At 28.4% G+C, this 17,252-nt stretch overlaps 1 protein-coding gene across 1 annotated transcript in view; it reads left to right on the top strand.

Annotated features, from left to right (window-relative positions):
- Window positions 1-7,004: 7,004 nt before the first annotated feature.
- Window positions 7,005-17,252, top strand: part of LOC119602298 (potassium voltage-gated channel subfamily H member 3-like) — a 175,284-nt gene continuing 165,036 nt past the window's right edge. Inside the window, exon 1 of the mRNA XM_037953730.1 lies at window positions 7,005-7,040. The gene's annotated coding sequence lies outside the window, so the exon portion shown is untranslated. The remainder of the gene's footprint in view (window positions 7,041-17,252) is intronic.

Genomic DNA, 17,252 nt, shown 5'->3' with positions numbered 1-17,252 from the left:
TTACCTATTTTCTATTTATTTGCTTATCCTTATAATTGAAAGGTCCTATTATGCTTAAATTTTAAAAAATTTATAACTATTTTTTACCTAAATTTTTTCGACAGATCATTTCGCTCGGTTTCGTTTATGATCATGTAGGTAAAAATATACAGGTAATGATAATTTCGATTCATTCACTAATAAGAAATATCAATGACTGAATTACAGGTTATAGTAATATAGTCCTAAATGTTAATAGGTAGACAATTCGTAATTTTTTACTTTGGAATACCTGTATCGGAAATGACAAGAATTGGTATATAAGTAAACTTCTTAGATTTTAAGTACCATATTTAATAAATTTACAATGAAGATTACATTAAAGTACGAAGAGTTGTGTTCCGTTTTATGGAGTGTATCTTCAAAAGGGCCAGAAAGAATTGAAGACATTTCAAATTATATAAAAACTACATATAGTAGAAAAGTAGACAAAACAGGTATATCAAAAATTGAAAACTTTTTGATGTAAAAAGTAACTCTGTGGATGGAAATCAAAAGAAATTTCGATTAAAATTTTGTAGTTGGATGGTTACTACTACGGAAATCTCAACTTACAACAAATCAACAGGAGCGCCTTGCAAGTCATACGAAGACTTATGTTCAAGGTCAAAAAAAAGAGGGTCACACAAAAACTTTTTTCAATCTCAAATGAGGAAATTGCTGATGCATTTAACGAAATGCTGAAAAAGGAAAACCAACCTATGGATGCCGTACATATTGCAACTATTTTTCCTAATGCATCACCAAAACGACTTAAGCGAATTGTAGAAAGTATACCAACTCCAACATCACAATCAAATTTTACTGAAGAGGAAGCAATAGCGCTTATGTTGGAACTGGGTCTCAGTCGAAATAAGTACCAAATATTAAGGAAAGCTCTGCATGAAAAAGGACACAATATATTACCATCATACAAGGCGATCCAGGAAAAAAACAAACTATCCTACCATCACCTATTGCTGTTAATGATGTGGAAGCTTGTATTGATATATCATCTTTGCTCGAAAACACAGCATCAAGAATTGTGTCAGACTTTTCAGAAGACCAACTAAGGAAAATTCATAACTGTGATGTTGTCTTAATGTGTACCTAAGTGGGGATGTGACGGTTTATCAGCACTTCCAGAATACAAACAAGCTTGTGGAAGTCGGACATTAGCAGACTACAAAAGTGTATTTATGTCATCATTAGTGCCATTACGAATTCGTTCATATTCCCTTCATCCATCATTGTCAAGCATCGGAAATTCATTTGAAGATATATGGATCAATACAACTCCGGGTTCAAAAAATTTTTGTAGACCCATTGGATTTGAATATATAAAGGAGTCAAAGAAAACAACAAAAGATTTAGTGGAATATTTAAAAGATGAAATAAATGCACTGGGGCCCATTTGCATAAAAATAAAGGAATTCTCTATTAACGTATCATATCAGCTAAGCTTAACAATGATTGATGGAAAGGTCAGCAATGCCATAACAGAAACTTCTTCCTTCTGGAGATGCTCAATATGTAATGAGAAAAAGTCGCAATTCTCAAATATAAACAAAAGCAGAAGTATTAATGAAGAAGTCCTGTCTTTCGGAATTTCACCACTTCATGCCAGAATACGATTTTTGGATTACTTTTTACACATAGCATACGACCTCAAATATAGAAGTGTGCCAGAGAATCTTACTAAATCAACAAAAAATAATGAAGAATTGAAAGAACTGAGAGCTGCGGAAAAAAGCAGAATCCAAGAAGAATTTAAAGTTCAGATGGGATTAAACATCGACAAACCACTTCCAAGTTGCGGTAGTACAAATGACGGTAATACGGCGAGAAGGTTTTTTCGTGATTTTGAAATTACTTCAAAAATAACTGGAATCGACAAGGAGTTGCTTCGAAGAGTTAACACTATTTTAATGGTACTGAATAGTAAACATAAAATTAATGGAAATCGATTTGGGGAATATACATCTGAAATTTCTAAATTACTTGTATCTCTGTATCCATGGAGGGAACTAACACCAACAGTACACAAAGTATTGTGTCATGGTCAAATAATAATTGAATCGAATATTCTTCCACTTGGAGAGTTAACAGAAGAAGCCCAGGAAGCGAGGAATCGAGATTTTAAGCATGTTCAACTATTCTGCTCAAAAAAATGCTCCAGGCAATCACAGAATGAAGATATTTTTAATAGTTTACTTCTATCTTCTGATCCTGTTCTTTCAACTATGCGAAAAAGATGGATTTGTTATGAAACTCTATCATCTCAAAACAAGGAAGATTTAAAGGACTTATATTACCTTCTGGATATGTATACCGATATGACAGATTATTTTATAGAAAATAAGTAGTGTTAGGAATTAACTATATAAGTAGGTTGTAAGAATTAATCGTATTATGTTTAAGATAAACAGTTCAAATAAAAATAGCTATTATACTAACTGATGATATTGTATTAAATTGTGTTTTATGCTTCGGTGGGCGGGAAAGGTGGTTTGTGTGGGGTGATTTAGGTGTTGTTGTGCGTGGCTCATAATAAAATTATAATTTTTTTATTGTATATACAATGTTATAGTCTTTAATAAAATAATTAACTAAATAATTTTTAAAAATTGTCCAAATATTTTATTCAACACCAAATGTATGTTCTGTCATACTTAATACTAAAATATGAAAAAGATGAAATTAAAGGACACAGGTTTAAATGAACATATTTTTGAATGTAATTGAGATATTGGCTTGAAATTTTTTCTAAAGGGTCGAGAATTTCCATATCTAACTAAAAAATGATATTAAGGGATAAATATGGACTAAATTGTTGTAGCTATCTGCGACCCTACTAAAATTTTGATATAAATCATAGTTTTAGAAATTTAACAAATATGTAATATATGACAAAATCTTTATTTATGAACAAAACTCAATGAAATTTTCAACGCTTGTTAAATTTGTCATTTCAAATAAGAAAATGCAAAAAAAAATTGAAAAGGTCAAAGGGCATCCCGCAATTCCCAAAAATAGGAATGAAAATCCCAAAAATGGGATTTTTTACTTTTTTGCCCATAGGGTCCACATTTCTTTCAGGGCTGGGAAAATACTTTTGGAGTAAATTGAAAACATATTGAGGTTTCCAAAACTGCTTTCAGTTTTCTGATCTCAGCTTTGGGATTTTAGAACATGTCGCCCAAAGTTGAAGTTTTGATAAAAAATAGGTCATATTCGGAAGGACGCAGTGGCAACATTTTCAAAAAATAGGACAAGTTTTTTACGCCAAAGCGTTCTGCGTAAAGATACCTTTTAGAAAACTATAAAATTGTTATATGTTCTGAAAGAAAATTTTATTTTATTAATAAAAGAGTTAAGACACATTTTTGGCAAAAAACGGCATAAATCTAAAATTTTTTGAATTTTTAAATTAAAAAACGTATATTTTTGGATCTGTAAATGATATTGATCTGAAATTTTTTGTATATTATTGGAAATTTTGTTGTCTAACTAACAAGAAAAAATTGAGTCCATTTGGTCCAAAATTACGCCCGGTATTCAAACCATTACTAAATTAAGATATTCATACAAGATTTGGCACAAATATTGCTATTGTATACAGATATTATAGTGTACAATTTTTTTTGGATCGGTCCACAACTGGTCATAGCTCCCATACAAAGTCCCGTTCAGAAAAATACCTAAACGCAAAATTTGGCACAAATGTTACTTTTGTACACAGAAATATAATTTCAAAATTTATTCACGATTGGTCCATATTTGGTCATAGGCCCCATACAAGGTCCCCTCCCGAAAATCACTTAAACGCACATAACTCATTACTAAATTAAGATATCCATACAAGATTTGGTACAAATATTGCTTTTATATACAGAAATGAAGCTGAAAGCAGCTAGTGCTTTATACTTTATTTTAATTATAATTTTCAATTGTAATTAAATTGTTTTAAATAAATAAATAAAATAAATAAATATACAGTAATGTTATTGTAAATTGTTTTTTCGATCGGTACACAATTGGTCATAGCTCCCATACAAGGTCCACTTCAGAAAAGCACTTAAACACACATAACTCTTTACTAAATTAAGATTTAGCACAAATATTGCTTTTACATACAGATGTGTTATTGTGGAATTTTTTCGCATTGGTCCACAATTGGTCATAGCTCCCATACAAGCATCCCTTCAGAAAAACACTTGAACGCACATTACTATTTACAAAACTAAGATATCCATACAAAATTTGGCACAAATATTACTTTTGTACACAGCAATGTTATTTTAATTTTTTTACTATCGGTTCATAATTGGTCGTAGCTCTCATACAAGATGCCCTTCCGAAAATCACATAAAAATATATTACTCATTACCAAATAATGGTATCCTTACAAAATTTGGCACAAATATTAGTTTTGTATACAAAAACGCTATTTCAAGTTTGTTTCACTATCATAACATATGTGTGCGATCATTCCTATGCAAGCCCCCTTCCAAAAAGCACTTAAACACATATTACTTATTACCAAATAACGATATACATAAATACAAAATTTGACTGAAATATACCTTTAATATACAGAAATATTGCTGTAAGAATTTGTTACGATCGGTCTACAATTGGTCAGATCTCCCATACTATGTCCGCTCCGAAAATCATTTGAACCGTTTTTAACTACTTGCATTATCTTTATTAAAATTAGTTTAGTATGAACAATATGTGTACAAGAATATATTTGAATTTCCTTAAAACTTTCACATACATAAATTTATGCAAATTATTTAATATCGCTAAAGGATATTTTAGGGCGCTATCAAAATGTCCCAAAAAAAATGGTGTATGTAATGTTCAATAAATCTTGCATTTGTAGCAGAGTCACGAGAAAACTTTTTCTACAAATATTTGATCAATTAAATAAGTATTAATATAAAAGGAGCTGGTGGAGGGTATTTAAGATTCGACTTAGCCGAATATAGCTCTCTAACTAGTTAAGTGTGTGAAGTTAAATTCGAATTTAACTAGCAGAGACACAAAACACATTTTTTAACATTGCCCTTTTTGCAGCTAACAGAGCAATGTTAGCATTTAACAGAAAGTACATGAAAAATTAAAAGTAAATTATCAGAAAATTTTCAGGAAATGAAAAACGAAAATTTCAGAACTTAAAAAAATATGAAAAATAAAAAGAAATATTTTTTGAAAAAAATCAATATTTTAATAAAAAATTAAAAATTCTCTAAAAAATCAATATTTTAATAAGAAAAATTTTAAAAATTCTCTTAAGGATTGGTGTCCAATTTGGACAAAAATGGAAATGCACACGTATACCACTATATGGGAGTAATAGTCTAAAGGGTCCATAACAGGATTCTGGAAGTCATATTTCTGGAATAGTTTTGGAAGTTTTTTAAAAAAATTTTATTTTAATAAAAAATTAAAAATTCTCTAAAAAATCAATATTTTAATAAGAAAAATGTGAAAAATTCTCTAAAGATTGGTGTCCAATTTATACAAATAAGGAAATGCACACGAATACCACTATATGGGAGTAGTAGTGTACAGGGTCCCTAACAGGATTTCGGGAGTCATATTTCTGGAAGTTTTTAAACAAATTTTTGAAAAAATCAATATTTCATTAAGAAAAATGTTAAAAAGTCTCTAAAGGATTGGTGTCCAATTTGGACAAATATGGAAATGCACACGTATACCACTCTATGGGAGTAGTAGTCTAAAGGGTCCCTAACAGGATTCCGGGAGTCATATTTCTAGAAGTTTTAAAAAAAAAATTTTCAAAAAATCAATATTTCATTAAGAAAAATGTTAAAAATTCTCTAAAGGATTGGTGTCCTATTTGGACAAATATGGAAATGCACACGTATACCACTATATGGGAGGCGTAGTCTAAAGGGTCCCTAACAGGATTCCAGAAGTCATATTTCTGGAATAATTTTCGAAGTTTTTTAAACATTTAAAAAAATCAATATATTTAAAGCAGTAATGCTAATATTCTCTAAAGGATGGGTGTCTAATTTAGACAAATATGGAAATGCACACGTATACCACTATATGGGAGTAGTAGTCTAAAGGGTCCCTAACAGGATTCAGGTAGTCATATGTCTGGAAAAGTTTTGGAAGTTTTTTAAAAAATTTTTGAAAAAATCAATATTTCAATAAAAAAAATTTTAAAAATTCTCTTAAGGATTGGTGTCCAATTTGGACAAATATGGAAATGCACACGTATACCACTATATGGGAGTAGTAGTCTAAAGGGTCTCTAACAGGATTCCGGTAGTCATATGTCTGGAATAGTTTTGTATATATTTGTATTTTTCAGCAAATATATAGAGCTGAATGATATGAAGAGTGAAATTTCTGAGGAGACGCGGGATGCTACATATTCTCTTAATTTAACTTTTTGTGTTTTATTTATATTTTTTTTGATATTTTATATTAAAATAATAAAAAACAAAATTATTAAAGAATATAAAAACATGCATTACATTAAAAAAGTATTATTAAAAGGGTTTTAGTAATGTATAAACAGAATACATTCAATAATGCCTTATATAGGAGCATTAATGAAGCGCATACATAAAGCGCAGATCTAATAAAATATAAAATACATGTTTAAGTCTACAATGTAATTTTATATTCTTATCATATTGCCCTTATTTGAATTATCCGAAGTGTATTGGAAAGTATGCAATTTTTGGTGGTTATTTTTTACGCTCTTCTTTTTATTTCTTTTTCTCTCTCAACATTTAAATTCGCTATCAATCATTATTGCTTATTATTATTGGTACATGTAACTGATATTATTAAAGATCAATTTAACACTTGTTCAGTTAATCAGCAACCACCAAAGACGGCAGAAGCGTATTACCCCAAAACAAATACAAACAAATTTAAGAACAACAATAAAAACTCAATATTGTAAAACAACAGTACATCGAGTTCCCTATCATCGTTTCTTATTTATATTTGGTAAAGTAATAAAGTGGAAAGTGAGTAACATATTTTTTGCATTATTTAAAGTAAAATTATTTGTACCCTATCCCCCCATATATTCTATACATGATATAAGTGCAACTAGTTGCTATTACATAAACGCTTTTTGGATTCAAAACCTATTGTTTCTAAGTGGTTCATCTCAAACAAAAATAATGTACTTATAATGCGCACCAGTAAGTGATATCGGATTATAGTCTCCCTTACAAAATTGCTTCCAGGCAAGCAGTATTTTTTGCTGGGATCTGAAAACTGCATCCAAATGCCAAACTGATCTCTATGCAGGACAATGACATTTAACATAATGTTCTGATGCTAAGGTAATAATAAATGTAAATTGGTAGATCAATGCTAAAACACTCTCCTAAATATCCAGAGGTCAATACTTTCAAAATTTAGAACAGTATTTGAAGCTACAAGTCCACAGGATGCATCCGTGGTCAGTTATCCCTTTTAGGAGATTAATGAGCAAACATATCGAAATAGTTATCCATAAAAAGTTCATATGGGAAATTCTCTTTTTAATTTAGATTTTGGGGTTCAAAAAATGATGAAATTTTCTTAATAGCACATCAATGATATTTTGTGTGGACATTGTCTAACATCTTAGAAGTACAATTATCTTCTCGTGAATAATTTTTAGCAAAAGCCGCCAAAGTTATAGCGGTTTAAAGTTAACAGTTTAAAAAAGTTCCCAAAATTACGTTTTTACCTGAAACTCGAAAATATAAGCGTGGATATAATCCACAACGAAGGACCCAAAATACAAATTAATTTAACCCAAATATGTCAGCTACCGATTAATGTTAAGTGTTACCTATTTTAATTAGCGGTTTAGGTGTGCTTCTTCGAATTATCTTGTAACTCAAGAAATACCGCGTTTTCGGCGAAAGAGAAATTTTGATGAAATTTCTTTTGCAGTTAACATATCCAAGCTTATCTACAATTAACTGCTTTTATCATTTTTAAATTTAAATGAATTATTAACGCAAAAAACCGTTAAAATGAAAATCTATTCGGTTAATTTAAATTTTGTAAAGAATTTATAAATTTTCATGAATGAACTTTTTTACACTTTTATTAATGCACGGTTTTCGAACGGTTTATCGATTTTCGTATTAACATCATTGTCAGCTACCGGTTGATGTATAATGTCCCCAATTTAAATTAGCGGCTTAGGTGTGCTTCATCGGTTTTTGTGGTGAAAGGAACCCCGCGTATTCAGTCCACGAAAGGCTTTGATTGATTTTTTTTGATGCAAACCAATTCTTTTCATATAAAGATTGATTACTGATAAAATTCAGAATTTAAAATTTGTTTATAATGCGGAAATTCGCTAAAGTAAAAAATGAAAAATTTGCAATTATTTTGTATTCGCTCTAAAATCTTTGCATGCTAATATTTTATCGCGGCTTTATGATTTCAACATGTAAAATTTAAAAGTATTTCGATCACGCGATATTTTGGGTGTATGAAGTTACGATGTTTGTGTGCTTCGCGAAAAAGCCCTTTTTTCAAAACTTTCACGTTTGTTGTTCCAATATTTAAGCTTCTCCCGCAGTGATACCTTCTAGAGCACATTTTGGAGATATACAACGACGCGTAATTACAATGTCTACTTTTTCTCATTTATACATTTTGCATAACCGAAGAGCCGCAAATATTCTATCCAAAAAACTGCAAATATTGTAAAATTGTATAAATTTGGTTTCAAATTTAAAATGGCACAACAATTAAATATGGACTATAGTCATTCAACAAGTGTATACAGCTTACATTAGCAAAATTGACTTTCTAAGTTGTAAGCCGCCCTCATAATATCAAAAAGTTGTAAAAAAAACTACTTGGTTTCAATCACATTTTTGAGAAATTTTAATTTTGAGTGTTTATTTCTTCAACATGGAACTACTCTCGACCACAAATTTTATGGACTTATTCTTTCAAGTCTTGTGAATAAAAATTCGTCATCACTTAATTTTCAAAATATTAAATGAAAAAAATATTTAATGCATAAAGTTGATTTCTTAATATCTAAAACAAAAAAAAGAATTTCCCATATGTAATATCGAATATACTAACACAGAATATATAACCAAAAACGACCATTTCGACGCTTATTTTATTAAACATTTACATCCATCGTTTGTAGATTTTTGTGAAATTCAAAACATGAAAAAAATTGATTTTTCTTTTAAAAATATTTTATTTATTAAAGTTGAAAAACGATTTCTTGTGATTTATATTTCTCAAATTATAAAATTTACAATAATGCAAAGGATTTTTTATTTTCCTTTAATACACAGAAAAATACCTAAAATTAAAATCGTTTGTAGACTTTAGGGACGTAGTGTATGTATACTTATTTACGAATTTTTGTTCGTAAAAAAATATGAATGCATAGAAAAATTTTGATATTTTTGCGATGGGTATGGGTGGAGGGTATTTATGATTCGCCATAGCCAAACATAGCACTTTAACTTGTAAAATTATTTGTCGTTTATTAAAGTAGTAGATAAAGTAGACGATATTGTCATCCATATAATCGTTGACGACATTGTCGCCTTTATATTCGTCAACGACATCGTCATCCATTTAATCGTTGACGATAAAGTGGTGGAATTAATCCTGTATAATGTCGTCAGTGAATATATAGACGAAGTTTTCACTGTTATTGAGTGAACGACAGACTAAGCGACACTGTCTCTCGTTAAATCGTCCACGATTTTCGCGACATTTGTTCGAAAAAGTCGTTGACGATTTGTTCTGGCTGTCCTACATTTGTGTTCCAGGGCTTTACATTGTCGTGTACCCATCATTGAGGATGTCCAATATATAATATAAGTTTCAAATTGGCCATTTAAATTTTACACACATTTTAATTTTTTTGAATAATTGAAATACATAATAACTTAAAACTATAAATTTGAATCAGTGAAACTTAAACCCCTTTCCGATATTATTTAAAATTTTACCTATTAATGTTGTTGTTTATATATCCAAATAATACTTTTTTAATTAACGGTTACTTTTGCATTATTGGCCACTTCACCCCACTGTGTGTCGTGGTTTATGGTGTAAAAACTTTTTTAAAAATATTTAATAATAATAAAACTTAAATGTACATACAAATATTGATCCTTTTTTACTTAGAAATACTTTTGTCAAATTTCTACACCTTAGGAACTCCCCTTAAGTCCAACATGTGTATTGATGAAACCTTCAAGCGCAACTTTTTTATCAATTATATACTCAAATTTTGCATTCATGTCATTTTCAAATGTGAATGCTGGAAAAAGATCGATATCAAGGCGAAATCCACGTATGTAATAAATAATATTAGCACGCAGGGGACATTGTTTTGGAAGGTTTGAATAATGATCCAGAATTTTTCGACTTAGTTGTAACAATGGAATTTGATTTTTGTTTGATAACATGTGACAGCCGTTCATTTTTGTTAGGTTAAGCAACACAAAATCGTTTGTTCGACGTGGTAATACAACACTTAAGCTAAGATCAAAATATTGGATGTCTTTTCCAAAAGTCATCTCTAAATGCAGTGTACGACGTTTTAGATTTTTACTAAGACCACAATGATAAGTGGTAACTGGAGTGTTCTTCTCTTTAGCCAAGGGATTCGTACATGTAAAGTTCAAGAATGTCAACTCAAACTTCTTCTACAAAAAATAATTTGTAATATATTAAATATAAATATCGAAACATCACATATATGTACATACATATGTATCTACAGACATAAATACATACAATGGTCTAACAAATAGGTCTATGATTAACAAATTATGTAAATTACTTTGCTAGGGTAATATTTTGTTGTTTAGTATCTTAAGTTAATTGTTTGAATACAAATTGTTAAAATGGCTAGTATAACCATGCCAGAAATTCATTGAATGCAGTTATTATATATCTAAATAGTAATACTTAAGACAAATGACTTAAGTAACAAAACCATGTGCTAGGTATAATAAAATAGACAAGCATAAGTATTTTAATACTAAAAAGTGCATAAAGAATATAAACATTTTAAAGATTTGAAGAAAACGTAGAATTTTAAACCAATATTAGAACTATAAATCGATTTCAGACAAGGTTTGAATCATTAGCGAAACGGTTTCCAAACTTGATTTTTATATTTTACTTTTTTAATGTTATTTATGTTTTTAAATAGTACCTATTTACATTTCCTACGGAGGCAGTCAAATTAATTAAATTTAGAATTATAAGTTTCAACTCGTTTGTACTTGATCTTTTTTGTCAGCAGCGAAGAAGTAAGATTGCGTTTTTAATATCATTTATGGCCTCTTGGGCTTTGAATGTGTGAGTCATACTAAAGTCTACGTTGTAGTTTTATCTATTTTTAAAAATGTCTATTATTTTCGAGGTGGGAATGTTATCAACCTCATAACCATGTTTTGACGAATATTTGAAAAGTAAAAAAATAGTATACATTAGATGATGAACATATTAAGCTCTACTTATTATATGAGTTTAAAATTTTCAAATTAAAAAAATCATGGTTTAAAAGTTATTTAAGATATATCAAAATGTCCTTAAACCTTCAAACATGTTAACAAACATATGTATACATAGATATATCTAAAAGCAATTTAATGAAAAGTTAATTTAATATATTTTTTTAAGTTAGAACACTATTAAAGTAAATTTAAATTTGGTACTTACTTTAGCATTTGCAGGAACCACAAGTAATATCAGACATGCAGTGTACAGGAATAATATCTTGATTGAGGCCATACTAAGTTGATAAAACTAAGTATGAACTTATTTTATAAATATTTGAATTTAAAAATTTCTTTAAACTCATTTACTTTATATTCTTTCAATGAATGACAATCTAATTGTACATAGTTGACTGATAACCATATGTATTTGTGGTTTAATTTGATTTTAATATCGTTGTGGCATTTTTATCAAATCGCTCATTATATGAAAACAACTAATGGGTTAATTTAAAGTTAATTGAATATTATTTCATTCCCCTCTGATTTTTACTGTCTAATGTAAAATATAACATATTATTTTTTTGATAAAATAAGCAATTATACATATTTTGGAAACTTACTTGGTGTATGTACTTTAAAATATTATATGCGGTATATTTAATTATGTATATTAAAACCTGTAATAATAAAAAAGGTATGGACTCAATCAACAAGCTATTCTTCTATGTCATGCATGTTTGGCTGTTGCGAATCTTATATACCCTTCATAATAGTAGGTTTTAAAAACACAGTAACAAATTATATTCTAACCTAATTTACGAGCAGGGAGACGATGACCATACGCCCGTTGTAGAGTAGTCTCTGGTGGGAATTGAACTCACAACCCCCAGACTGACAGGCTAGCACAGTACCAACTAACCTACCGGGGCACCAGAAAAAAATTTTTATTTTTGGATGAAATTTTCAGGAGTTGTTTAGGACCTCGATTTTTTCTTGATTTTGCTGATTTTAAATAGGAAACTTCTCGAAAGCATGTCTGATAGATTTAGATCTCGAAGATATCAGTGTCTTCAGAAAATTGATTTCAACAAGCAGACCCAAACAACTAATAAGAACGCACAAGATTTTAATTTTGAACATCTGGATGTTTGAAAAAAAGGTTGATGAATTTTTGTTTTCGACCAACTGTAATTAGCACCTATTTCTATAATTTCATTTTATTTTATTTGTTAAATCCAAATGGATTCTTAAAGATAAAATTAAACTTTTAAGAAAAAACAACTTGAGAATATATAATTTAGTCTTATGCTGGTAATTTTATCACTCTGGAATAATTGTGCCATGTTGTGATATCATTGTCCTCCTCGAAATGATTTGTTTTTCGGTTTAAACTTTATTTAAATAATACTTATCATTAACTTCACATCTTATGGATTCAGGCTTTTTGTCGATGGGACGTACATAAATATATGCTAACTAACATTAGGAATATGAACGACTTCTTTAATTTTTCTATTTCTACATTATATGTATTCTACTTGCTATATAATATTTTCAATGTCAAAAACCAGCTTTTCATGTAGTAATATACACAAAATACTAGAGTCTTACCCATCGGATATGTTTTTTAGGATAAAGTAACTGCGATAAAAACTGGTGTTTCTCAGGGAAGTGTTTAAGACCATCACTTTAGCTAATATGTACCTTTGATTTGCCTATATCCGAAAATAATGATTTAAAATTACCTTTTTAACTCATTACTTTTCTCTTGCATCATATTCTAATACATAGAATAATTATGGTGAATATTAACGTCAAACGGAAGACTGTGAAATATTATTCAATTATTTTGAGGTAATAGGTAATTTTGATATTTATCAAAACAAATTGCTCATTTAAAATAATTTACGATATGTCAATTTTTGAAAAATAGTCATATTAAAACATTTTATAAATACCTAAAAAAATATTAAAAAAAAAAAGAAATATACCTGGTAAATACCTGGTAGAATCCCATTTATACAAATTCAATAGAAGTTGAAAAGAATATGTATATCACCAGTTATAAAATTATCGCTTCTTAGGAAGTCATTAAACATCACTTTCACAGAATCTAAAAAAAAAAACACTTAATGTTACTTTTGAAGTGGTATTAAATGCAATTTTTGGGAGTACTTCACTTGTATTCCCATCATCAAAAAAGATGGGGTTTATATTGATTTTGTCATTTCGTTTGTAACACATCGAAATATCGATTATAGACTCACAAAAGTATATATATATATATATATATATATATATATATATATATATATATATATATATATATATATATATATATATATATATATATATATATATATAAATATATATATAATATACCAAAACACATGTATGTATGTCCAAAATTGAAGACCAGTAGCTTATTATCTCTTAACGTTATGACGGGGATGAGGTTATTCATTTGCAATTACTTGTAATTGTAATTGAAGTTTTGTCAATTACAATTATTTGTAATTGTAATTGTAGTTTTGCCAATTACAATTACTTGTAACTGTAATTGGAGAATTTTGAATTACAATTACTTGTAATTCTGAATTTTCTTCCTTAAAATTACATATCATTTGTAATTAGTTATACTTAAATTTCAATTAGTAATTTAAATTGGAAACTTCAATTACAATTAGAAGTAATTGAAATTGACAAAAATTTAATTAAAATTACATGCAATTGTAATTAGTTATTGGCCAATTACAAATACAAGTAATTGTAATTGACCATGTAATGAATTACTTTACCCATGAATTACCGCCATCCCTGTTTTATGAACATATTTTTGAATGTGACATTCAAAGCTATTTACGAATGCAGTTCTAATACCGCGTTAGTTTAATCTCATCTCAATCTCATTAACATTAACATTACAAAATTTGTAAATGCGAACTTTTTATGATAATTTTAAATTTTTTGAAAAATTTATACTTCTTTTTCTTTGTATTTTTAACTAAAGACGTGATGCAAAAATTTTTTAAATTTTATGCAGTAAATTATATTGATGGATTAAAAAGATGTTGCGAAAGAAAAATAAATATAAATATTAGTGTCAAATAAAAGCTTTATTTCAGCATTCTGCCAAAATCCGATGCGCATTAAAATATTTTAAGAATATACAATTTTACTAACTAAATACAGATTTCATAACCTCAAAAATAAATTCACATATATAGTAAAATTTTTAGCAATTTAAACACATTCACTATGAATTCATACATAATTATGACATATACTAATTAAAATTATGTTTTCAACTGCGGCGAAAAAAAAATTTTGCAATCATCTCTAAATTTTATACAAAAAAATTCAAATAATTTTTTAATTTTTGGTGTATTTTTCGAAACATATCCTTATAAATGTTTACAAATTGTAATAGAAAATACTACCAATTTTATTAGAAAATAGCAGGGTGCAGATAGCGATCGAATTCAATTCGCTCGCGAGCGAGTTTAATTCGAGCGATTTAAATAATTCATTTTCCGGCGAATAAATCTATTCGACTCGCGAGTTTAATTTTTAAACTCGCGATAAGAGTTGAAAATTTAAAGAGCGTAAAATAGAACTCGCTCGCGATTCGAGTCAAAACGAGTTAATCGCGAGTTTTATAATTTTGTAAATGGAATAAATTTAAATTTATAAGGCATAATCAATTTATATATAAATATGACATAACCAAATAAGTTTCCCATTAAAATTATGTAGGCGAATACATATGTACGTACATTATTTGGTTGCAAAGTAGTAGAAAACTTCGTACATACATACATACATACATACATACATACATACATACATACATACATACATACATACATACATACATACATACATACATACATACATACATACATACATACATACATACATACAACATACATACATACATACATACATACATACATACATACATACATACATACATACATACATACATACATACATACATACATACATACATACATACATACATACATACATACATACATACATACATACATACATACATACATACATACATACATACAATACATACATACATACATACATACATACATACATACATACATACATACATACATACATACATACATACACATACATACATACATACATACATACATACATACATACATACATACATACATACATACATACATACATACATACATACATACATACATACATACATACATACATACATACATACATACATACATACATACATACATACATACATACATACATACATACATACATACATACATACATACATACATACATACATACATACATACATACATACATACATACATACATACATACATACATACATACATACATACATACATACATACATACATACATACATACATACATACATACATACATACATACATACATACATACATACATACATACATACATACATACATACATACATACATACATACATACATACATACATACATACATACATACATACATACATACATACATACATACATACATACATACATACATACATACATACATACATACATACATACATACATACATACATACATACATACATACATACATACATACATACATACATACATACATACATACATACATACATACATACATACATACATACATACATACATACATACATACATACATACATACATACATACATCATACATACATACATACATACATACTTACATACATACATACATACATACATACATACGTACATCATTCAACACGTTATCTTCATAATAAAAATTTTCAAACCATTTGATTCACAATCAATATCTAACTGCCTGTTTCACAATATCAAAACAACTTTTTCTTTCTTATAAATATATTGAAAACAAAAACAAAATTTTAAATTTATTTGTTGTTTTCAATATATTTGTAAGAAAGAAAGAGTTCTTTCGCTTTAGAGAATAAATAATAAATAAAAAAAAATTTTAAAGATCACTTGCATGTCAATCAATATACATATGTATGTACATACATAACTACAGATAAAAAACATACACATTTAAATAAAAAGGTAGACAATATATTTCTTATACTTTCCCACTTTTGCTTTGTCAGACCGTCATAAAACCTACGGCTACACAATCACACATACATAATTATTTCCCATATTATTGGTTCTTTTTTACTACCACAACAGAACCTGTTTCTTGCACACACATTTTGCTGATTTTCGGCTCGAATTTAACTCGAATTCAACTCGTTTTCCGCTCGCTCGTAAGCGAGTTGAAAAACAAAAACATGTAAATATCGCTTACGAAGCGAATACGAAACACATAAAACTCTAATTAAAATTGTGCTCGCGTGTTGAAAAATAAAACTCGCGATTTTGAATTTTAAAACGAGCGATATAAATAAAATAGCGATCGCGAGCGATATTTTACCTACCCTGGAAAATAGCTTAACATGTATTTTTATGATTTTTGTGCGCATCACTGGAAATATTTAACGTTTTCATATTTATCATCTGTTATTATTATCCAATTTTACCACTAAATATGATTCTTGTCAGAGGAAATGTTATCCAATTCTTAAAAATTTTTGAATTTGCTCATATATTCTGGGTCCTTATTCTAAGATGTTCCAGCTATGGCCGTCCGTCTGTCTATTAACAGCACGATAAAGTCCGAACGGAAAGAGCTA

The sequence above is a fragment of the Lucilia sericata genome, unplaced genomic scaffold (assembly GCF_015586225.1).
Source record: "Lucilia sericata isolate MDLA Ls3-8-SP2 unplaced genomic scaffold, ASM1558622v1 Contig000220F_arrow, whole genome shotgun sequence".
Lineage (NCBI taxonomy): Eukaryota > Metazoa > Arthropoda > Insecta > Diptera > Calliphoridae > Lucilia > Lucilia sericata.
Note: the sequence above shows the minus strand (reverse complement) of the source record. Positions and strands in the feature narration are given on the sequence as shown.